Here is a 21,193-nt window from a genome sequence, read left to right on the forward strand (position 1 = left end):
TTATTGCCAGGATTTTTGTTTGTTCTTGATTATAACGATTTATTATATGTGAATGGATGTCACTTTGGTGGTTTCAATTTGCATGTCCATCATAACATTAAAGAAATATACCTAAGAGGGTTTTATTAGACTCTCAAACCTCAGGATACTGCTTAGTAGACATAGCTGTTGTATAACCAAAAACTATTCAGTCTCTTTAAACAGATTTTAAAAACCATTAAGCACAAAAACGATCCACCAAAATTCATTACAATATCACAACCACTCAATTAACCCAAGCCCAGCATAAATTTGTGAAGGTTTTGAAGAAAGACCTGCAAAACTACCAAAATAGTACTTAAAACAAATAGAGTGTGTGTCATCATTATTCTTAAATGCAATATAATCATGGCCAATGACTTGAAAAATCATCACTGTATTTCAGCTATAGGAACGCTAATGACCAACATATTAAAATCCCACCCATTAATCAGAATTGTTAATAATGCATATAATGATCTACCCGCCCCATCAAACAGCTCATCATGATGAAAATTTTGTCCCTGCTTTACATTTAATTTTACAAATCTTGACAGGGTTATTCTTTTTTTTTTTTTTGGCTGCGTTGGGTCTTCGTTGCTGCGCGTGGTTCTCTAGTTGTGGTGAGCAGGGGCTACTCTTTGTTGTGGTGCGCAGGCTTCTCATTGCAGTGGCTTCCCTTGTTGCAGAGCACAGGCTCTAGGGCACGCAGGCTTCAGTAGTTGTGGCACACGGGCTCAGTATTTGTGGCTCACAGGCTCTAGAGCACAGGCTCAGTAGTTGTGGTGCATGGGCTTAGCTGCTCCGTGGCATGTGGGATCTTCCCAGAGCAGGGCTTGAACCCATGTCTTCTGCATTGGCAGGCGGATTCTTAACCACTGCGCCACCAGGGAAGCCCAACAGGGTTATTCTTAATAATACATTATATACATCAGATACAGTAACTGCCTTCTCATCTATAACTCACATCTACCGAAACGTAAACTATGGATGAATTATCTGATATGTATATGCAAACGGACCTTTCCTATTCTTATTCTTTGTTTGCTTATTTATCCATGTAGGGAGAGGCCTATATTATGGATCTTATACCTTCCTAGAAATATGAAACAATAGAATCATCCTACTATTTAAGGTAATAGTCCAGCATCCTTTTGAAGAACATCAGTCATTACAAGTCTCCTTTTAGTAATTCCTTACATTGGCATTAACCTAGTCAAATGACTCTTAGGAGGAGTCTCAGTTGATAAACCACCCTTCCCCTATTCTTCACTTTCCACTTTATCCTCCCATTCATTATTGCGGCTTTAGCAGTTCTTCACGTATTATTCCTTCATGAAACAGGCTCTAATAATCCAACAGGGATCTCATCCTATATGGACAGAATCCCATTTTATCCATACTACACAATTAAGGATGTCTTGGGTGCCTTGTTCCTATTTGTAATCTTACTAATACTAGTACTAGTCTCACCTGACCTTCTAGGTATAGACAGTTATACTCCACCTAACCTCCTCAGCACTCTTCCTCACATCAAACAAGAATGATACTTCTTATTTTCATATGCAATTCTGTGATCTGTTCACAACAAATAGGAAGTGTACTAGTATTAACCATCTCATTCCTAATTTGATTTGACTGTCCCAGTACTTCATACAGTGAAACAATGAAGTATAACATTATGACCTCTTAGCCAATGTTTATTCTGAGTACTTGTAGGGGACCTATTAACAGTAGCATGAATTGGAAGACAAACCATTGATCACTCATTCATTATCATCGAACAAACAGCATCTATTCTATACTTTCTTATAATTATAGTCCTTATACCACTAAAAAGCATTATTGAAAATAACCTCCTAAAATGAAGAGTCTTTGTAGTATATTTATTACTTTGTTCTTCTAAACCAGAAAAGGAAAACATTTTTCCCTAAGACTCGAGGAAGAAGCTCCAGCCCCAGCATCAACACCCAAAGCTGAAATTCTACTTCAGCGATTCCCTGAGCAACTTGCTTATGGGACATTAACACTGTCTTTAAGTACTGTGTAAGTATTTAAAAGTGACATCTTGAAAACTAACATTACTGTGTACTTTGTGCCCTTCCACATATGTAAGTATATATACCTTCTTATGCATAATACATGATATGTAATCATAAATTAATTATCCCATGTATATAAGCAAGTACATCAGCCTATTGATATTACATACACATTAAACAGTTCAACTCACATTAGATTCCAGGGGTAATTGAAGTGATTGATATTACACAGGACATATGTTTATTAATCATGCATATCACATAAAGCCAAATCATTTCCAGTCATCATGCTTATCATAACCGATAACCAGAGCTTAATCATCAAGCCACAATCAACCCATCCACAAACATGCCTCTCTCCTTGTTCTAGGCCAGTGAACCATAAGGATTTCTATAAATGAACTATATCTGGCATCTGGTTCTTAATACTTCAGGATCATCTCACCTAAAATCGCCTACTCTTTCCCCTTCAATAATATACCTCAATGGACTAATGACTAATCAGCCATGTTCACACATAACTGGTTTCATGCTTTTGGTATTTTTAAAGTTTTTTTTTTTTTTTTCTTTGCGGTACGCGGGCCTCTCACTGCTGTGGCCTCTCCCATTGCGGAGCACAGGCTCCGGACTCACAGGCCCAGCGGCCATGGCTCACGGGCCCAGCCACTCCACGGCATGTGGGATCTTCCCGGACCGGGGCACGAACCCACGTCCCCTGCATCGGCAGGCAGACTCTCAACCACTGCGCCACCAGGGGAGCCCCTTGGTATTTTTAAATTGGGGGGCATGCTGTGACTCAGCTTTGGCCATTAGAGGTCTTAACACAGCCGAGAAACTTGTAGCTGAGCTTGAATTGAGTATTATTTTTCCAACATCATCTACCATAATATGTTATTGCATCAGTGGTCACAGGATATTGAACAGTTACACACATACCACACAGGCACACTCATATCTGGTAAACAGCCTGCTTAATCAAACCCCTACCCCACTAATTCTCATACTTTATATACCATTATTACCCTGCCAAACCCCCAAAACAAGTCAAAGTGTATAAGATTCAACTAACTCACCTAACAAACATACTGCCCTCACTTCACCAACCCAAAGTAAGTATAAATCCAAATTTGCCTCTTAACTATACCATTGAATTACGTACATATATAAGGCTTATATAGACAGCCATCCCCCTCGATCTGTCATTTACCTCAAACAAAATTAAAATTACATTTTAATAATCTCCACAAGAAAAAAATTATTTCAATATTTTAACACAACACATTGTCAATTAATTATATAAATATGATACATACAAAATCCTACTCAACCTAATGATGAAGCTTAATAATTAAAGCGAGGGACTGTAAATACCTAGTTGAGTTTACTAACATAAACCCATAGATTTGGTCCTGCCCTTTCTATTAATTTCAAATAAAATTACACATGAAAGTATCTGCATCCCAGTGAGAATGTCCTTTAAATAAAAAAAGATTAAAAGGAGCAGGCATCAAGCACACTAAAAAGTAGCTCAAAATATCTTACTTGATTACGCCCTTATGGGAAATGGCAGTGATAAAAATTAAGCCTAAAACAAAAGTTTTTGAGTAAGTTATATTAACTAATTAGGGTTGATAAATTTCGTGTCAGCCACCTTGGTCATAAGATTAACCCATGTTAATAGAAATCCAGTGAAAAGTGTGTTAAAGATTACCCCAAAATAAAATGAAGTCCTAGCTAAGCTGTAAAAAGCCATAGCTAAAACAAAAATAAGCTATGAAACTGACTTTCACATTTCTGATTACACGACAGCTAAGATCTAAACTGGGATTAGATATCCCACTATGCTTAGCCATAAATTCAAATAATTATAACAATAAAATGATTTGCTAGAATACTACCAGCATCAACCTAAAAGTCAAAAGACTTGGCAGTGATTCATACTCCTCTAGAGGAACCTATTCTGTAATTGATAAACTGATAAACCTCACCCGCCCTAGGTATTGTCATCCTCAGGAAACTGTGGTAAAAAACAATAGTAAGCAAAATTATCAGACATCAAAACGTTAGATCAAAGTTGTAACCTCTGGGAGGGGAAGAAATGGGCTATATTTTGTACCTCAGGAACATAAAATAATTTATATAAAAGTCTGTATGAAATAAAAAAACAAAGGAGGATTTAGTAGTAAATTGAGCGCGCACACACACACACACACACACACACACACACACACACACACACACACACACACTCCCCCCCTCAAAGTGATAACTTCATACCCCAGTAATACGTTCCAAACATACAAGAGGAGATGAGTTGTAATGAGCATACTGGAAAGTATGCTTGGATTAATCAAAGTGTAGCTTAAAGAAAAGTACCTGGTTTACACCCAGGAGATTTCATACTGCATGAACACTTTGTACTGAAACTAGCCAAAACTTCCCACCAAATTCAACTACCATAAGCAAATTAAACATTCATTCAACATCTAAAGTATAGGAGACAGAAATTTAAATCTGGTGCTATAGATAAAGTATGCTAAGGGAATGATGAAAGAAGTATTAAAAGTACCAAAAAGCAAAGCTTACCTCTTACCTTTTGCATAATGATTTAACTAGAAAACTTTAACGTGGAGAACTTAAGTTAGATAACCTGAAAGCAGATGAGCTACTTATGAAGTTTACAAGAACAAACTCACCTACATGGCAAAATAGTGAGAAGATTTACAAGTAAAGGTGACAAGCCTAACAAGCCTGATGATAGCTGGTTGTCTAGAAAAGAATTTTAGTTCAACTTTAAATATTACCTGAGAAGCATAACTTTTATTATAACTTTAAATGTTATTCGAAAAAGGTACAGCTTTTAGTATCAGGATACACAGTTCCCCAGAGAGTAAGCATAAACAATACTTGGGGGCTTCCCTGGTGGCGCAGTGGTTGAGAGTCCACCTGCTGATGCAGGGGACACGGGTTCGTGCCCCGGTCCGGGAAGATCCCACATGCCGCGGAGCGGCTGGGCCCGTGAGCCATGGCCGCTGAGCCTGCATGTCCGGAGCCTGTGCCCCGCAACGGGAGAGGCCACAACAGTGAGAGGCCCACGTACCGCAAACAAAACAAAACAAAACAAAACAATACTTGGCTTAAAAGCAGCCACCAATTGCAAAAGTGTTCAAGGTCGACCACACATTCATCTTAAATACCAATAGTAAATAAACCAACCCTAATAATACTGAACTAATCTATTAATAGAAGCAGTACTGTCAGTATGAGTAACAAGTAGTATTTACTCCTTGCATATGCTTGTATCAGAACATTAACCTACTGAGAGTTAACAGTAAAATAAACCTAAACCAATACCTAGTTATTTATTAAAACAATTGTTAAACCCAACACAGGCATGCATTTAAGAAAAGATTTTAAAAAGTAAAAGGAACTCAGCAATCACAAACCCTGCTCCTTTATAAAAAAAACATTACCTCTGGCACTTCTAGTATTAGAGGCACTGCCTGCCCATTGACATCTGTTTAACGGTCATGGTATCCTGAGTGTGGAAAGATAGCATAGTCATTTTTTCTCTGAATAAGGACCTGTATAACTGATTACATGAGAGTATTACTGTCTCTTTTAATCAGTGAAATTGACCTTCCTGTGAAGAGGCAGGGATAATATGAGAAGACCCTATGGAGGTTTAATTGATTAATTAACCCAAAAAAATAATAACTGTACTTTAAGGAAAAACATAGCCTTTTTTTTAAACATGTGTATACTGCAGTTTTATTTCAATTGCACAAACGAAGTTTGTGTGTAGGAAATATAAATGAAACAGTACAGTAAAAATAGCAGAGAACCAAAAACTCTAAAAAGGAAGTACACCTAAAGCACAAGAATTAGTGTTTAGTGTTTCATCTTCAGTTTTGTTTGACACTTGATGCTTGCAAATTTTGAAACAAGCTTTGAGATCATGACTATTCTGAAGAGATTTCAGCACCAGCACTAAGATTTGTACATTCAGTTGGTTTGCAATTGACTTGTTAGCTATTTACATAGTGTATAGTATAGACTTCTCACAGGTCAGATCACCTTCCTGTAATTAGAAAGGATCCCCTAAACGGCACTCAGCTTAAGACATCCAATGTACGAGGGCATGAAAACCATCATAATAATGTGGGTCCAAGTAACAGTTTTGATAAGGAAAATAACCTAAGCTTCTGTTTCCCATTTTAATTACTGAAATCTCTAACAATGACAAAACTGTCACAGGACAGTAAATGTATACAGTAATTCAATAAAACTTCTTGGAAAGAACACATTTAGCAATCAGATAATGCAGGAAATAAAACGTGATTCAACACTGGTTCTTTCTGTCATTTTTACACAGACATCATGTTACTATTAGACCAAGGCACAAAAGGTTTAGTGCATAAACCAGTTTCTTTTTTAAGATCTAGCATTTTAATCGTAGTCTTTTATCTTACTTTGGACCACTTGTACCCAATACTCTATCCTACTATAGACTGTTTAACTTAACAAAATCCAAAGTGATTTCTGACTAGATTTATGGGGGACATAAACATTTATATCATAGGGACTTCCCTGGTGGTCCAGTGGTAAAGAATGCACCTTACAATACAGGGGACGCGGGTTCAATCCCTGGTTTGGGAACTAAGATCCCACATGCCGTAGGGCAACTAAGCCCACGCACCACAACTACTGAGCTCGCGCGCCTCAACTAGGGCCTGTGTGCCGCAAACTACAGAGCCCGTGCACCCTGGAACCTCACGCCACAACTAGAGAGAAGCCTGTGCGCCACAATGAAAGATCCTGCATGCTGCAACTAAGACCTGATGCAGCCAAAAATAAATAAATAAATCTTTAATTAAAAAAAATTCATATCAAAGTGTCTGCATAACCAAAAGTACAATAATAAAGATGAAAATGCCTCCTATTTCTTATAGGAAATAGTACTTCATAAGCTTGCTGCATCTTTAATGTCCTTACTATTGGATGACCATGAATAGTTGGTAGAAAAAAGAAATGTACGCTTGAATTATGATAGCTCATCCATCACAAATTAATCGAAAAATGAAGTTCCTACATAAACAGGAACTATCTTTTTTTTCGCAGTATGCGGACCTCTCACTGCCGTGGCCTCTCCCGTTGCGGAGCACAGGCTCCGGACGCACAGGCTCAGCGGCCACGGCTCACGGGCCCAGCCGCTCCGCGGCATGTGGGATCTTCCCGGATCGGGGCACGAACCCGTGTCCCCTGTGTTGGCAGGCGGACTCTCAACCACTGCGCCACCAGGGAAGCCCAGGAACTATCTTAACAAGGAAAAGAAAATTCCTTCATTCAAACCTCTTTGAAGTGGTAATGGCTGCGAACCTGCAGCATTTATCAACAAGCTCTGTCTTATGAATTTAGATTAAGAAATCTAGAAAGCAGATGAAAGTGGATTATTTCTTCAAAATTTTAGTACAACTACTGATAACCAAAGATTTCAAAGCAAATATGGCACATAACAACTCAAGCATAAATCAAGATGGAGAGCCTGGAGAATTTTTGATTTCCTAAATTTTCAAAAAATTCTATCATTGCAACATACAGGATTTCTCCCCTATTTTCATCTTAGAAGTTTCAAAGAAAAGGGAGTGGATAACACACACACGTGAGCGCCCGCACAAACATGCGCGCACACACGGGGGTAAGCAGAGCATCCAGCTCCTTCTTTCCCCACCTAAGTCTTAGTAAAAGAAAGTTATGCAGGACCCTCCCTCGTTTTCCCTTTATCTAATGATTTCTGTGACATTAACTGCTGCCATCATTGTTACTTTTTTCGTATTTCAACATAACAAAAATTCAAAAGCAGCTTTGTAGTCAGGAACGTGCACCTGAACACCTGTAAAACTGCAGGGCCCCTAGGTAATAATAACTGCCAAACTCAGGGATCGAACTTTTGAGTTCCACAGTAAGATATAATTCATGTGAAACTCAGAATCATGTTTCAGACCACTGAACTTACTGAAGTTAAAATACAAATAGCCAAAGACATGATGTAAAAGATTAAGTACTTGGTTCTGTTAACATATTTATCAGTCACAAAATATTCTTCATTATTATTCATGCAGATAATTGAGAAAAAAGATAGTACAGAAGTTAACTTTAAATAAAAAATTATTCCTTCCCTTCCTCCCACTCCCCGATACTCTACAAAACGTTTTCCCTGGGACTAAGCCTTGAAAAGGCCACTGTATATTAGTTTGACATGCACTACTGTCTGCAATTTAAAAAGCTAATTTTGGGGGCTTCCCTGGTGGTGCAGTGGTTGAGAATCCGCCTGCCGATGCAGGGGACACGGGTTCGTGCCCTGGTCTGGGAAGATCCCACATGCCGCGGAGAGGCTGGGCCCGCGTGAGCCATGGCCGCTGAGCCTGCTCGTCCAGAGCCTGTGCTCTGCAATGGGAGAGGCCACAGCAGTGAGAGGCCAGCCTAGCACCAAAAAAAAAAAAAACCTAATTTTGTGGAGGTTGTAATTACATTACAAAAACGTCTGCTGGCATTAATCTAAAAAAGGTCAAAAACCTACAGTAAATCTACAATATATTGTTTACATTTGACCACTGGTTTGTGTTATGTAGGAGTCATAGATTTGGTAAAGCACTGTAACAATTCAGGAAGGCATCTAAATCTTCAAATTCGGGATGAATTTTATGTTTGAATCTACAAAATTGCATGAAGGCTAACTCGAGAGACTTCCTGTCATTCTAAAATTCCTCACTCTGGACAAATCATTTCTAGGACTCTTTCTTATAAATATCACCCTTTGAAAGCAAATACAATTCCTTTTGTTCCACACTTTATGATCTTAACTACATAGGGCTGATCTCAATTATTCATGGAATATTAAATATGATAGGAAGACAAAGCTGAGAGAAGCGTTTACAATACAATAGCATAACTTGCTAAATTCTTCATCAGCATTCTCTGAAAAAAACTTCTCAAGCCTTTCTCCTCGTTATTTTAGCAATGGATTGTGGAAAATGTGCGGTTTTCTCTTGACGTGAAAATACTTCATTGCATTCATCTTGCCTGATCGGTTTAGTATTTTCTGCAAAACTGATACAGGAACTCCTATGCAACTCTCTTCCATCCTGTTGTAAAGGTCAGAAAAAAGCAACAAACTGGGAGGGAAATGGCTTATCGCCAGAGTAGTAAAGTCTGAAGGCTTTCAAAGTATGTTGGTTTTTCCTTCCTTCTGACTGTTTATTTCCATTTTCTTCTTACAGCTCACAAAATGTAGGGGTGTGTTGTTATTAACAGTTGTTGTTTGTAGGGTTTTTTTTTTCACTCCAGTTTGAAGTCCTATCTCTCCTTAGTTTGTTTCTCTATGCAGTGTTTGACTTGCTCTGTTCCTGCTTGATTGCATCAATGAGCTCTTCTTTTAGCTTAGTCAATTCTTTTCTCATTTCATCTAGAATGTCCTGCCTGTCATAGTCCAGTCCCTCTGTCTGGACTCCGTTGGCACTGGGCTGTGACGAAGGTGCAGATTTTGGTCTGGAAATAACAGGTGACTTGCTGCTATTCATTGTATTTGTTCTTTCCCAAGGTTTTCTTGTCGGTTCAGGTGTACTTGTTGAAGAGGCCTTAGAAGTTACAGGCTCTGAATTTTCATTTTTGTCCTGTTTTTGTTCTGTTTGTATTGATCCCTTTTCAGCAATTCTTCTCCTCCTGGCCGGCAGGGCACTCACTTCTTCCGTTAAACCACTACCCCTAAAGGAGGGGGTCCATTTCCACGACCCGTATCTGTTTTAGATGACGCTGAATTCACACCCAGCAGTGGTATTCCCTCCGCTTGGGTAGGAGGCATGCTCCATCCGCAACACTTTCCTAAGTTTTGCTCCAGCAGTTGCAGCTGCAAGTCCAGTTAAAGGGCGATTGTCTTCAGACATGGATCCCCCCAAAAATCCAGATGCAGGGAGGGGAGGAGCACGTGGTGGAGAAGGAGGGGGTATTTGATTAAGAAGAGGTGGTGGAGGAGGCAGAGGCGGGGGCTGGAGGTTGGAAGTGGAGGAGGTAGAAGGGTCCTGGGGGAGGAGGGAGTGTGGCTGATGCCTGGGCAGGACCTGGTGGGAGTGCATGTGGTCCCAAGACAATGCCCTGTTGGGCTGGAGTCTCGGCCGGCTGAGAGGCTGCCTGCAAGTCTGGCTCAGAAGCAGAGGAGTCTCCACAGAGGCAGGGGCAGCAGCATTTGACATTCTTTGCTCTCCCTCCCATTCCAGCTGCTCCCTTTCTAGCTGCTCTTGATGCTCTCGTTCCTGCCTTTCCCGGTCCAGTCTCTCCAGCCTCTCCAGCTCTTGTCTCTCTGTCTCCAGGTGTTCCTGTTCCAGTCGCTCCCTCTCCAGCCTTTCCCTTTCTAACCTCTCCCTCTCCAATCTCTCCCTTTCCATTCTCTCTCTCTCTAGCCTGTCCCACTCCAGCTCCTTTTGTTGTTGCTGTTCTCGTAGTTCCCTTCTTTGAATTTCCAATTCTTCTTGTGATGGGCCATTCTGAACTTGGGCAGGTAGCTGTGAATTTTGTCTAGGCAACGTTGGCCCTGTTTCCTGTGAATTCAGCACTTCTAAGGCATGCATCATGGCACTTGCGAAGACACTGGCATCTTCTTTGCTGCCGAAGTTGAGACCATACACCTGGTCTAGTGTCCCACCATCGGTGGAAGGTCTGTGTTGCTTGATTGTACTTCAGCCCTTTAGGCATGGCACAATTTATCACGACCTGATGGTCCTGAATCTTCCTGCCCACCACTCTGAATGGCTTGTTCCATGTATGACGATATGTATGAACTGTGCTGAACCCAGCTGAACCACCAGCTGGTGCCCACTTTTTATTGGCATCATTGTAAACCATCACAGCAGCTCTTGCCTGACAGATACACTTAAAATAATAAGTGAACAGAGTATCATGCCATTCCGTTCTGGTCTGCAGAGTCGCTGCTGAAAAATCAGCTGGTAACCTTATGGGAGTTCCCTTGTGTGTTATTTGTTGCTTTTCCCTTGATGCTTTTAATATTTTCTCTTTAATTGTTGTCATCTTGATCACAGTGCAGCGTGGTGTATTCCTCTGTGGGTTTATCCTGTATGGAACTCTCCGTGCTTCCTGGACTTGGGTGATTGTTTCCTTTTCCAGGTTAGGGAAGTTTTCAGCTATTATCTCTTCAAATATTTTCTCAGGCCCCTTCTCTCTCTCTTCTCCTTCTGGGACCCCTATATGTGAGTGTTAGTGCGCTTTATGTTGTTCCAGATGTCTCCTGAACCGTCCCCATTTCTCTTCATTCTTTTTTCTGCTCCACAGTAGTGACTTCCCCTACTCTGTCTTCCAGCTCACTGATCCATTCTGCTTCATTTACTCTACTATTGATTCCTTCTAGTATGTTTTTCATTTCAGTTATTGTATTGTTCAACCGTTAGGTTGTTCTTTATATTTTCTAACTCTTTGTTAAAAAACACTTGTAACTTATCGATCTGTGCATCCATTTTTCTCCCAAGTTCTTGGATCACCTTTACAATCATTACTCTGAACTCTTTCTCAGGTAGATTGCTTACCTCCACATCACTTAGTTCTTCTGGGGTTTCATCTTGGTCCTTCATCTGAAACACATTCCTCTGGCACCTCATTTTGGGTTAATCTCCTTTCTCGACTTTGGGGAAGTAGCCCTCTGTAGGAGACGTCCCGTGTGTCCTAGCAGTGCACTCCCCTCTCATCATCCAAGGGCCAGGGGCCCGCCTGCATTTGAGACTACAGGCTGCTGGATCGTAGTTTTCTTCCTTCTGGTTTCTGCCCCCCATGGGTAAGGCTGGTCTAGAAGCTTGGGTAGGCTTCCTGGCGGGAAGGGCAGATGCCTGCCCACTGGTGGGTGGAGCTGGGTCCTGGCCTTCTGGTGGGCAGGCAGGGCTAGGGGCATGTCGAGATGGCTGTGGGATCAGGAAGTCTCTAGGCAGCCCATCTGCTAATGGGTGGGGCTGTGTTCCCACCCGGTCAGGTCAGTCGTTTGGCCTGAGGCATCTGGCAGTGAAGCCTACAGGCTGTTGGGTGGGGCCGGGTCTTGATGTCTGCCTCCAGGAGAGTTCAAGCAGATGAACAATCCCCTTCTGTCACCAGCTTTTATGACCCCAACATGAGCCACAGCCACCCCCCACCTGCCCAGGAGACCCTCCAAGACCAGCAGGTAGGTCTCGCCCAGGCTCCTACGAGGTTACTGCTTTTGCCCTTGGTCCTGGTGCACGTGAGATTTTTTGTGATACCTTCAGAAGTTAAGTCTCTGTGTCCCACAGTCCTGTGGAGCTCTGCATTAAGTTAAGCCCCACTGGCCTTCAAATCCAGATGCTCTGGGGGGCTCCTCTTCCCCAGGCTGGGAAGCCTGATGTGGGCCTCAGAACTCTCACTCCTGTGGGAAAGCCTCTGCAGTGTAATTATTCTCCAGTGTGTGGGGGTCGGGGGATGGGGGGCATTTGATTATATTGCGAGTACACCCCCCACCTATCGTCTCATTATGGTCTCTTCAAGATGCCTTTAGATGTAGAAGATATTTTTCGGTAGGTTCCAGTCTTTTTTTTTTTGAAGATGTTGGGGGTAGGAGTTAATTAATTAATTAATTTTTGCTGTGTTGGGTCTTCGTTTCTGTGTGAGGGCTTTCTCTAGTTGTGGCAAGCGGGGGCCACTCTTCATTGCAGTGCACGGGCCTCTCTCACTGTCACGGAGCACAGGCTCCAGATGCACAGGCTTGGTAGTTGTGGCGCACGGGCCTAGCTGCTCTGCAGCATGTGGGATCCTCCCAGACCAGGGCTCGAACCCGTGTCCCCTGCATTGGCAGGCAGACTCTCAACCACTGCACCACCAGGGAAGCCCCAGTCTTTTTTTAATCAATGGTTGTTCAGCAGTCAGTTGTGATATTGGTGTGTTCATGAGAGGGAGGTAAGCTCGAGGTCCTTCCACTCTGCCGTCTTGCAAGCCTCCAACATAGCTTTTAATGGATTAACAATTTTGGTTGGGGTAACTTTGGAGAATAAAACATCGGAGTGATTAAAATTTAGACCAGGTGGTCAAAATGTTTTATCACTATTGATCCAAAATATTGATAAGTGGAATAAGTTACCCTAGGGGTAGCAGCACAATTGTAGAGTTCATACTGACGATAAGGTTTATGACCTTGATGCTGGATCGGTACATCCCAATAGTATAACTGCTATTAACGGTCTGTTCAGTGATTAGTAAAGTCCTGTTTGATCTGAGTTCAGACTGGAGTAATCCCAGTCAGTTTCTATTCTATATTTCTCTCAGTATGAAAGAATGAGAGAAATAAGGCCTACTTTACAAAATGTCTTCAAACTAACTGATGATATAATCTCAATTCAATTAATTTATACATACCCCACTATAGAACAGGGTTTGTTAGGGTGGTAGAGCCTGGTAATTGTGTAAAACTAAAACCTTTATCTGCAGAGGTTCAAGTCCTTTTCCTACGGAAATATTTATAATCTGCATTCTTTCACTAATTTTACTTTTACTAGCTGTAGCATTCCTCACATTAATGGAATGGAAATTTCTAGGCTATATACAAATCCAGAAAGGGCCACACATCATCAGCCCTTATGGATTATTATAACCCATTGCTGATACAGTCAGATTATTTATTAAAGAAACACTATGACCATCAATCTCATCAATTTCTGTATTTGTTATCGCACCAAGTCGAGCCTCAAGCCTGGCTCTCACAAGATGAACTCCTCTCCCCCTACCCTTTCCACTAGTTAATATAAACCTAGGTGTACTATTTATACTAGCTATATCAAGCCTAGCCATTTTTTCCATCCTCTGATCTGGATGCGCTTTGGATTCAACATACACAGTCATCATGCAGTAGCACAGACAATCGCATATGATTTAACAGTAGCAATTATTCTCTTATCAGTTCTAGTGATAAATGATCATTTACACTTTCAGCAGTAATTATTACACAAGAATACCTATGACTAATTTTCCCATCCTGACCCCTAGCGGAATGTGATTTATCTCTTCTCTAGCAGAAACCAACAGAGTCCCATTTGATTTAACCTATATTTGGCTTCAATGTAGAAAATTAGCAGGCCTATTCACCCTGTTCTTCCTAGCAGAATATGTCAATATCATTATAATAAATATTTTCACAACAATCCTATTTTTAGGAGCATTTAACAGCCCCTACATGCTAGAATTCTATACAGCCAATGTCATCATTAAAACACTCCTCCTAACAATCTCCTTTCTATGAATTCAAGCATCCTGCCCACAATTTTGATAAGATCAGCTTATATATCTCTTATGAAAAAATTTTTACCACTAACATTAGCCCTATGTGTATGAGAAGTTTCACTACCTGTCATCACATCAGGCATCCCACAACAAACATAAGAAATATGTATGACAAAGAGTTACTTTGATAGAGTTAATAATAGAGGTTTAAACCCTCTTATTTCTAGAATCATAGAAATTGAACCTATCCTTAAGAATTTTAAATTCTTCATGGTAAAGTCAGCTAACTAGCTATTGGGCCCATACCCCAAAAATGTCGGTTTATATCCTTCCAGTACTAATAAACCCTCTTATGTTTACTATCATTCTACTAACCATTATCTCAGGAGTTATAACTGAAATAACAAGCTCACACAGGTTACTATTATCCCCATTCTAATTAAAAAAAAAAATTTAACCCGTAAGTGTGAACAATAGCACAAACACCAGTAGAAAATCTAAGGCAACCCAGTTATCTAATACTACTTGGGCTAAGGAATTTAGGGATATCTGTTGTGCTGCAGTGCAATCTTTTTGGCTGTTTGACCAGTGGTGGCTGATGAATTTCTGATCATCTTTTTGTTTACAAACACTCCTGCATTAGGAACCAAGATTCCCAAAAGATTTGCCACTGGTATCTTGGTATTTTGCTAACATAGATTGCTTGACTCTTTAATGAAGAGAGAAAGGAGATTCGTTTATTTCCTGATGTATAGACAATGGGATAACATAATATTCTAATAAATATAAACCTTCTATTTGTCAGCTATTAAGACATTTTTCAATTAAGTAAGGGACAGAGGGAGGGGTTCCTGGGGTAAGTATTGCTCAGTCTCTAGGGACTGAAGATAGTATCAGACAAGGAATGGCCATATTAATACGTTGAAGAATTGAAACCTGAAAGATTAGGTCAGAGAGAGGTTGGTCTGGGTGAGTGGTAACATTAGCAACATCTGAAAAGTCAGTGACAGGTATTAGGAGGGGCCTATCCCAGTAGCTATGCTTTGTGACAACTTTACTAAAGAATTTTCTTTCCATCCTCAATATTGGGGCAAAAGTATAGCTAGAAGTAAAAGAGTAACTTTCAGTTTTGATAGGGAGACAAACATTTGAATAGCAGTTTAATCGAACTAGTAGGGTGGGTCTTACAGGCTTGGCCCGGATTCTTGGGTCAGCTGTCCACCACTGCTGTCACCGTCTTCTCGTCCTGGCTTGATGGTTGTTTTAAGGTGAGTTTGAGGTCAGCAGTCCCCTCCATAGACCAGTCTGATGCAGAGGCCCTTTTTAAGTGAGAAATAAAAATTGAAGAGTTAATTCCCTTCAGTTTTACTGTGCATGAGCCAGTTAAGAGTACCTGATAAGGATCCTTCCTTTTAGGTTTGAGATAGTCCTTTAAATGGTATCTTTTCCAGTCTGCCCAGTCTCCTACGTGCAGGTCACGGAGCATCTAATCTTCATCCGAAGATAGAACACTGCGATCGGCTTCAGAAGCAAGCTTGGAATATCCTTTTAATAATTCAATTAAACTTTACAATAATGTGACATAACTAAGTGGCATCTCGGATGCAGGCAGTAAGTAGAACACCTCAGTACATATAAAACCTCAATATCCACAAAGGTATATCATTGAAACTTAATTTTTCTATATAAATTATCTTCATTTTGACCATAGTCAGATTAAGACTAATTTGTTTGCAGAATAAACCTGGTTTCTATACACTTACCCCGATTATTTACGTAAGTGTAATTGATCATATAGGCCCTTTTAAATTTGGCTTTATTGCAGCTTTTCATAAGGGATCTCAAATTGAACTTTTAAAAGGCCTCTCAAAGCCAGGAAAGCCATGCCATTAGATTCTACCAGCAATACCTACAGACTTAGGTGGATTCCTCTCTAAATATGTTCCAAAATATCTTGAGGTTCGTATTTCTGCCAGGAAGTGGACTTCCTTTTTCACCTGGAAAGGCTGTGTGGAACCTAAGAGATTCTACATTCAGGAGGAATCAGGTAGAGAGAAAAGATAAATGCTTCAGTTCTGCTTTACCAAATTGCTGTAAGTCATACTTTGCTTAAGGGGAAAAGTTTCCTTATATCTGGAAAACAAAGATGAAAAGCCAGTAATATTTCAGACAAAAAATCATAAAAATTATAATAATCATATTTATAAGCGCATTCAATCCCATATAATTAATTTTTGTTCTGCTTGAGTCCAGTTTTCCCATTAGTTTTGGTGAACCTTGCCTGATGATTGAGGATTTTTTTTAAAGTTTTTGAGGTTTTTGTTAAGGCTTATATGATTTGTCATGTGAAGTGGGTGCCTTGTTCACTAGAGATTGTGGAAAGTATACCCCAAGTGGAAAACACATTTTCCAACAGTTTCTTTGTCATTTTGAGGGCATCAGCCTTGCAGCCAGGGAAGGCCTTAACCCATCAAATAGAAATGGGGTTTGCCAGGAAGCCAGGAAAAGCCAAGCAGCCGTCTTGGTTTCCCATATCCCAGACTGTTTAATTCACAGCTATTGTTTATTAATTTATCTGATTTAGGAGCAGACTGTTGGCGTGTTATAAGGCCATCAGGATGGCAAAAGTCTGACAATGAGGTATTAATTTTCTGTAGACACAGAATGGACTTCACCTACAAGTCCCATCAGCTCTGTTGCTGTTGCTTTTGCGTGAAATAGCATCTCCCTGATACTCGGGGGTTCAGTCCCTTTAGTGTTAGCCTTGATTTTGATGACAAAGAAACAGTCTATGTCAGGACATATAAGATTTTCAGGAATTTCATATAATTTCTGGAACATTTACACTATATACTTATAGACATAAAGAAGGCTTAGTGTTGACAATGCTTCCCATGTAATATAATAGACCAAATAAGCATAATTAGTTGAATATCTCTCTCTCAGAGACACTTCCGGACAGTATCACTTCATTTTCTATTAACTAAATCCATTTTCTTTCTTCAATCCTCCTTTTACTGAAAACACACATCTTTTTTTTCCTTGAATACTCAAATGTTTATTATTTCTATTAACTTTAATTACATGTATAATATGTAACCCTTGAAAACCTTAATCCCTAACAAAAACCAAGAAACAGTACATTGTGAACTGTCTGTTATACCAGCGTTTCCTGATTGGCAAGCTTATCAACATATTTCAACAACCTTTAGAAACATACATTTTCTCATAGCATGATTTCTTTTCTCAATGTGGTAAGATATGTGTCCAATAAACCCAAACATCTTTAGTTTTTCTCTAGGTAAATTTAGACATGCTGAGCAATTTAGTATTTTTATCTTAATTGTAAATGATCTGGATAGTTAGTGAATTCCCATCATTTAATTTAATTTAGCACAACTCCAAAGTTTCATGTTACCCAAAATCTGGAGAAACTCTTTTTAGGTATACATACCATAATGCATAATCAATTTTTTAAAAACATAATCATTTTTAAAGAGTTCACCTAAAAGCTTTTATCCCATTTATCTCAATTTTATTACTTATGAAAATACCACCATACTAAGTTAATTTTCTTGTTGACAAATTTTGTAACAGAGGTAACATGAGCTTATTGACTTTTAGGAAACCTAGGTACCAAATAAAAGTATTATACTTCATACTGATGACCCTAAAGGCATGTTTGTATTAATCAAACCAACAACTAAAACTTATTTTCATTTACTGAAGATTAAGCCTAGATCGCATGCTCCTCTAAAAATTTGGGTTTGTTTTTTGTTACAATTAGAAATATCTGATTTGTAAATGCGTATTTTTAAGTCAATTAAATAGAGCTCTTTTGTGAATTCATTTTGATGATATCTGGAAGTAGAAACATACTTGTAACAGACATACACACATCCAGATAGACACAGAGATCTCATAGTTTTCCTGCCTGAGTTTTTTTTTTTTTTTTTTTTTTTTTTTTCTTTTTCTTTTTACGGTACGCGGGCCTCTCACTGTTGTGGCCTCTCCCATTGCGGAGCACAGGCTCCAGACGCGCAGGCTCAACGGCCATGGCTCCCGGGCCCAGCCGGTCCGCGGCATGTGGGATCTTCCCAGACCGGGGCACGAACCCATGTCCCCTGCATCGGCAGGCGGACTCTCAACCACTGCGCCACCAGGGAAGCCCCTGCCTGAGTTTTAAAAGGCCTTTTTATTCCCTTCAATTTTACATTCTACTAATTGAGCCAAGGCTGTAGTCTCAAACAATGTGGGCTGCGTTCACATTTCAAGGACATGAAAAGAGTCATAATTACAAGTTTTCTCCTAGAAGTACTTTTATTCTTGCAGGGTCAGAATTTTGAAAAGATGTTGTATCAAGCCAGCTTTCTTTAATTGTGCACACAAAAATCAGTTTTGAATATGAAAAAAGTTCCATCCTGGCCATTTTTGGATTAGGTAAGTACTTGTAAGTATTAGCTCCATACCAAGTGTCGAAGCCAGCTAGAGTGTCAATGGGTGGATGCCTGCCCAAGAGCTGGTAGGTTTTAGAAGCGCAATTTCCCGCTTGCTCCTAGTTTCATTCTATTATAAAGTACACATCTAAAATTAAATTTAAATTTCCAATTTTAAGCCACTTTTTAAAAAGTCAGCCAATGCAGTTCACTCCAAAATTTCTTCCAGGCCTTCCTGCTTAGAAATTCCCCCAGGTCCTCTGTCTAGGAATCCCCCCTAGGTCCTCTCCCTGGAAACTTACCCCTAGGACCTCTTCACCTAGGAAATATACCAGTACGCCCTTAAGACTCTAAGTCTGAAGATAACAGCTCAAATAAAAGTCAAACTGTCACTTAGCACAAGGAGATCCAGATATGAGGAAGAAGTCACCAAAGCACCTGAAGGGTGCTGTGAAGCCAGAGGGGCTCAAAGGGCCCAGGCTTGGTCTCCCGAGCACCGGTCCAAAGTAGATCCAGGTGACCTCAGGCGGGTTTTTCTGATATCCTGCCGACTATGCCAAGTAATTTCAGTGAAAATAATAAATAAACAATCCAGAATAGGAATAGAAAAGAGTTTTGTTTTATAAAAGAGCCAAACTGGGGCTTCCCTGGTGGCGCAGTGGTTGGGAGTCCGCCTGCCGATGCGGGGGATACGGGTTCGTGCCCCGGTCCGGGAGGATCCCACATGCCGCGGAGCGGCTGGGCCCGTGAGCCATGGCCGCTGAGCCTGCGCGTCCGGAGCCCGTGCTCCGCAACGGGAGAGGCCACAGCAGTGAGAGGCCCGCGTACCACAAAAAAAAAAAAAAAAAAAGAGCCAAACTGAAGACTACAACCCAGAAGACAACCTCTCAGATAACTCGAGGAGCTGCTTCAGAGAAGCCTGGTTTTCAGTACATTTTTTGCGGGCCTCTCACTGCTGTGGCCTCTCCCGTTGCGGAGCTCAGGCTCCGGACGCGCAGGCTCAGCGGCCATGGCTCACGGGCCCAGCCGCTCCGCGGCATATGGGATCTTCCCGGACCGGGGCACGAACCCGTGGTCCCCTGCATCGGCAGGCGGACTCTCAACCGCTGCGCCACCAGGGAAGCCCATCAGTACAGTTTTATATCTTGTCAGAACAAAGAACATTAAAGTCAGGGATACATTCCTTCAAGCTTTCAAAAATAAATAAATAAGAAAAAGAAAACTACACATGTACACAAGAAGTCAGTATGGCCTTGACACCTGGGAAAGTCTTTCTGAAGGGTCTTACCAGCATTGGCATCCCGGGAAGGGAGGCATTTAATCTTTATTTTTAACGTGGACATTCTTTACTTCTGGTCAGTGTGCCCTTTTCTTTCACAATTAAAGCAGGTGAACAATGTATGTTTGACAGCCCACAAACTGGCTGTTTTTAAGTTAGCATAAAATTTGAGTTAAATCATGTATAAGCCAGAATGACTTCCCTGTACCTCAGTATGTGAACATTTCTTTTATCAGTGCAGAATAACCCTGTCTTCTTACTATTTATGCCCAGCTCGTGTACCGCAACACTGCCATTATCACACACACTAAACAAAACACCTTTCAACACAGTCCTTATCATTACCATCATATGATCACTGGGAGGTCTCCCACCCCATCAGGGTTTTTACCCAAATGAGTAATTATCCAAGAGAAAACAAAAAACAATCACATCATTTTGCCAACACCAACAGCCATCAGAGCACTGCTCAACAGGTATTTCTACTTTCGGCTAACACACTCCATATTACTAACGATATTCCCTTAAATAAATAACTTAAAAATAAAATGACAATTCAAACATACAAAACAAATAACCTTCCTATCATTACTAATCCTCAATATCCACACTATTACCACCCTTAATACCCATTCTATCAACGCTGGACTAGGAATTTAGGTTAGTATATAGACCAAGAGCTTTCAAAACCCTAAGCAAGTACAATTTACTTGATTCCTGAAAATAAGGATGGCAAGACTCTATCCTACATCAACTGAATGCAAATCAAGCACTTCAAGCTAAATCTTTTCTAGATTGCTGGGCTTCCACCCCACAAAATTTTAGTTAACAGGTAAATTCTCTAGTCAACCGGCTTGAATCTACTTCTCCCACTGTCAAGAAAAAAAGGTGGAAGAAGATCCAGCAGAACTGAAGCTGCTTTTTTAAAAATTAAAATTTTTTATACATCTTTATTGGAGTATAATTGCTTTACAATGGTGTATTAGTTTCTGCTGTTTAACAAAGCGAATCAGCTATACACATACATATATCCCCATGTCTCCTCCCTCTTGCATCTCCCTCCCACCCTCCCTATCCCACCCCTCTAGGTGGTCACAAAGCACCAAGCTGACCTCCCTGTGCTATGCGGCTGCTTCCGA

General features: G+C 40.5%; 1 protein-coding gene and 1 pseudogene across 14 annotated transcripts in view; one reads left to right on the forward strand and one right to left on the reverse strand.

Annotated features, from left to right (window-relative positions):
* Positions 1–21,193, forward strand: part of ZNF19 (zinc finger protein 19) — a 49,560-nt gene that overhangs the window by 23,088 nt on the left and 5,279 nt on the right. For 6 of the 14 annotated variants that reach the window (XM_067020363.1, XM_067020365.1, XM_067020366.1 and 3 more), the window contains one exon: positions 18,672–18,779. The exons of 2 other annotated variants lie outside the window; for them this stretch is intronic. The gene's annotated coding sequence lies outside the window, so the exon portion shown is untranslated. Of the gene's footprint in view, positions 1–12,209; positions 12,277–15,755; positions 16,340–18,671; positions 18,780–21,193 lie in introns of those variants that run through there. 6 more of the 14 variants (XM_067020367.1, XM_067020373.1, XM_067020369.1 and 3 more) reach the window with 4 other exon arrangements.
* Positions 9,021–15,529, reverse strand: LOC136793123 (protein enabled homolog pseudogene; annotated as a pseudogene).

Source organism: Kogia breviceps, chromosome 18, assembly GCF_026419965.1.
Source record: "Kogia breviceps isolate mKogBre1 chromosome 18, mKogBre1 haplotype 1, whole genome shotgun sequence".
Lineage (NCBI taxonomy): Eukaryota > Metazoa > Chordata > Mammalia > Artiodactyla > Physeteridae > Kogia > Kogia breviceps.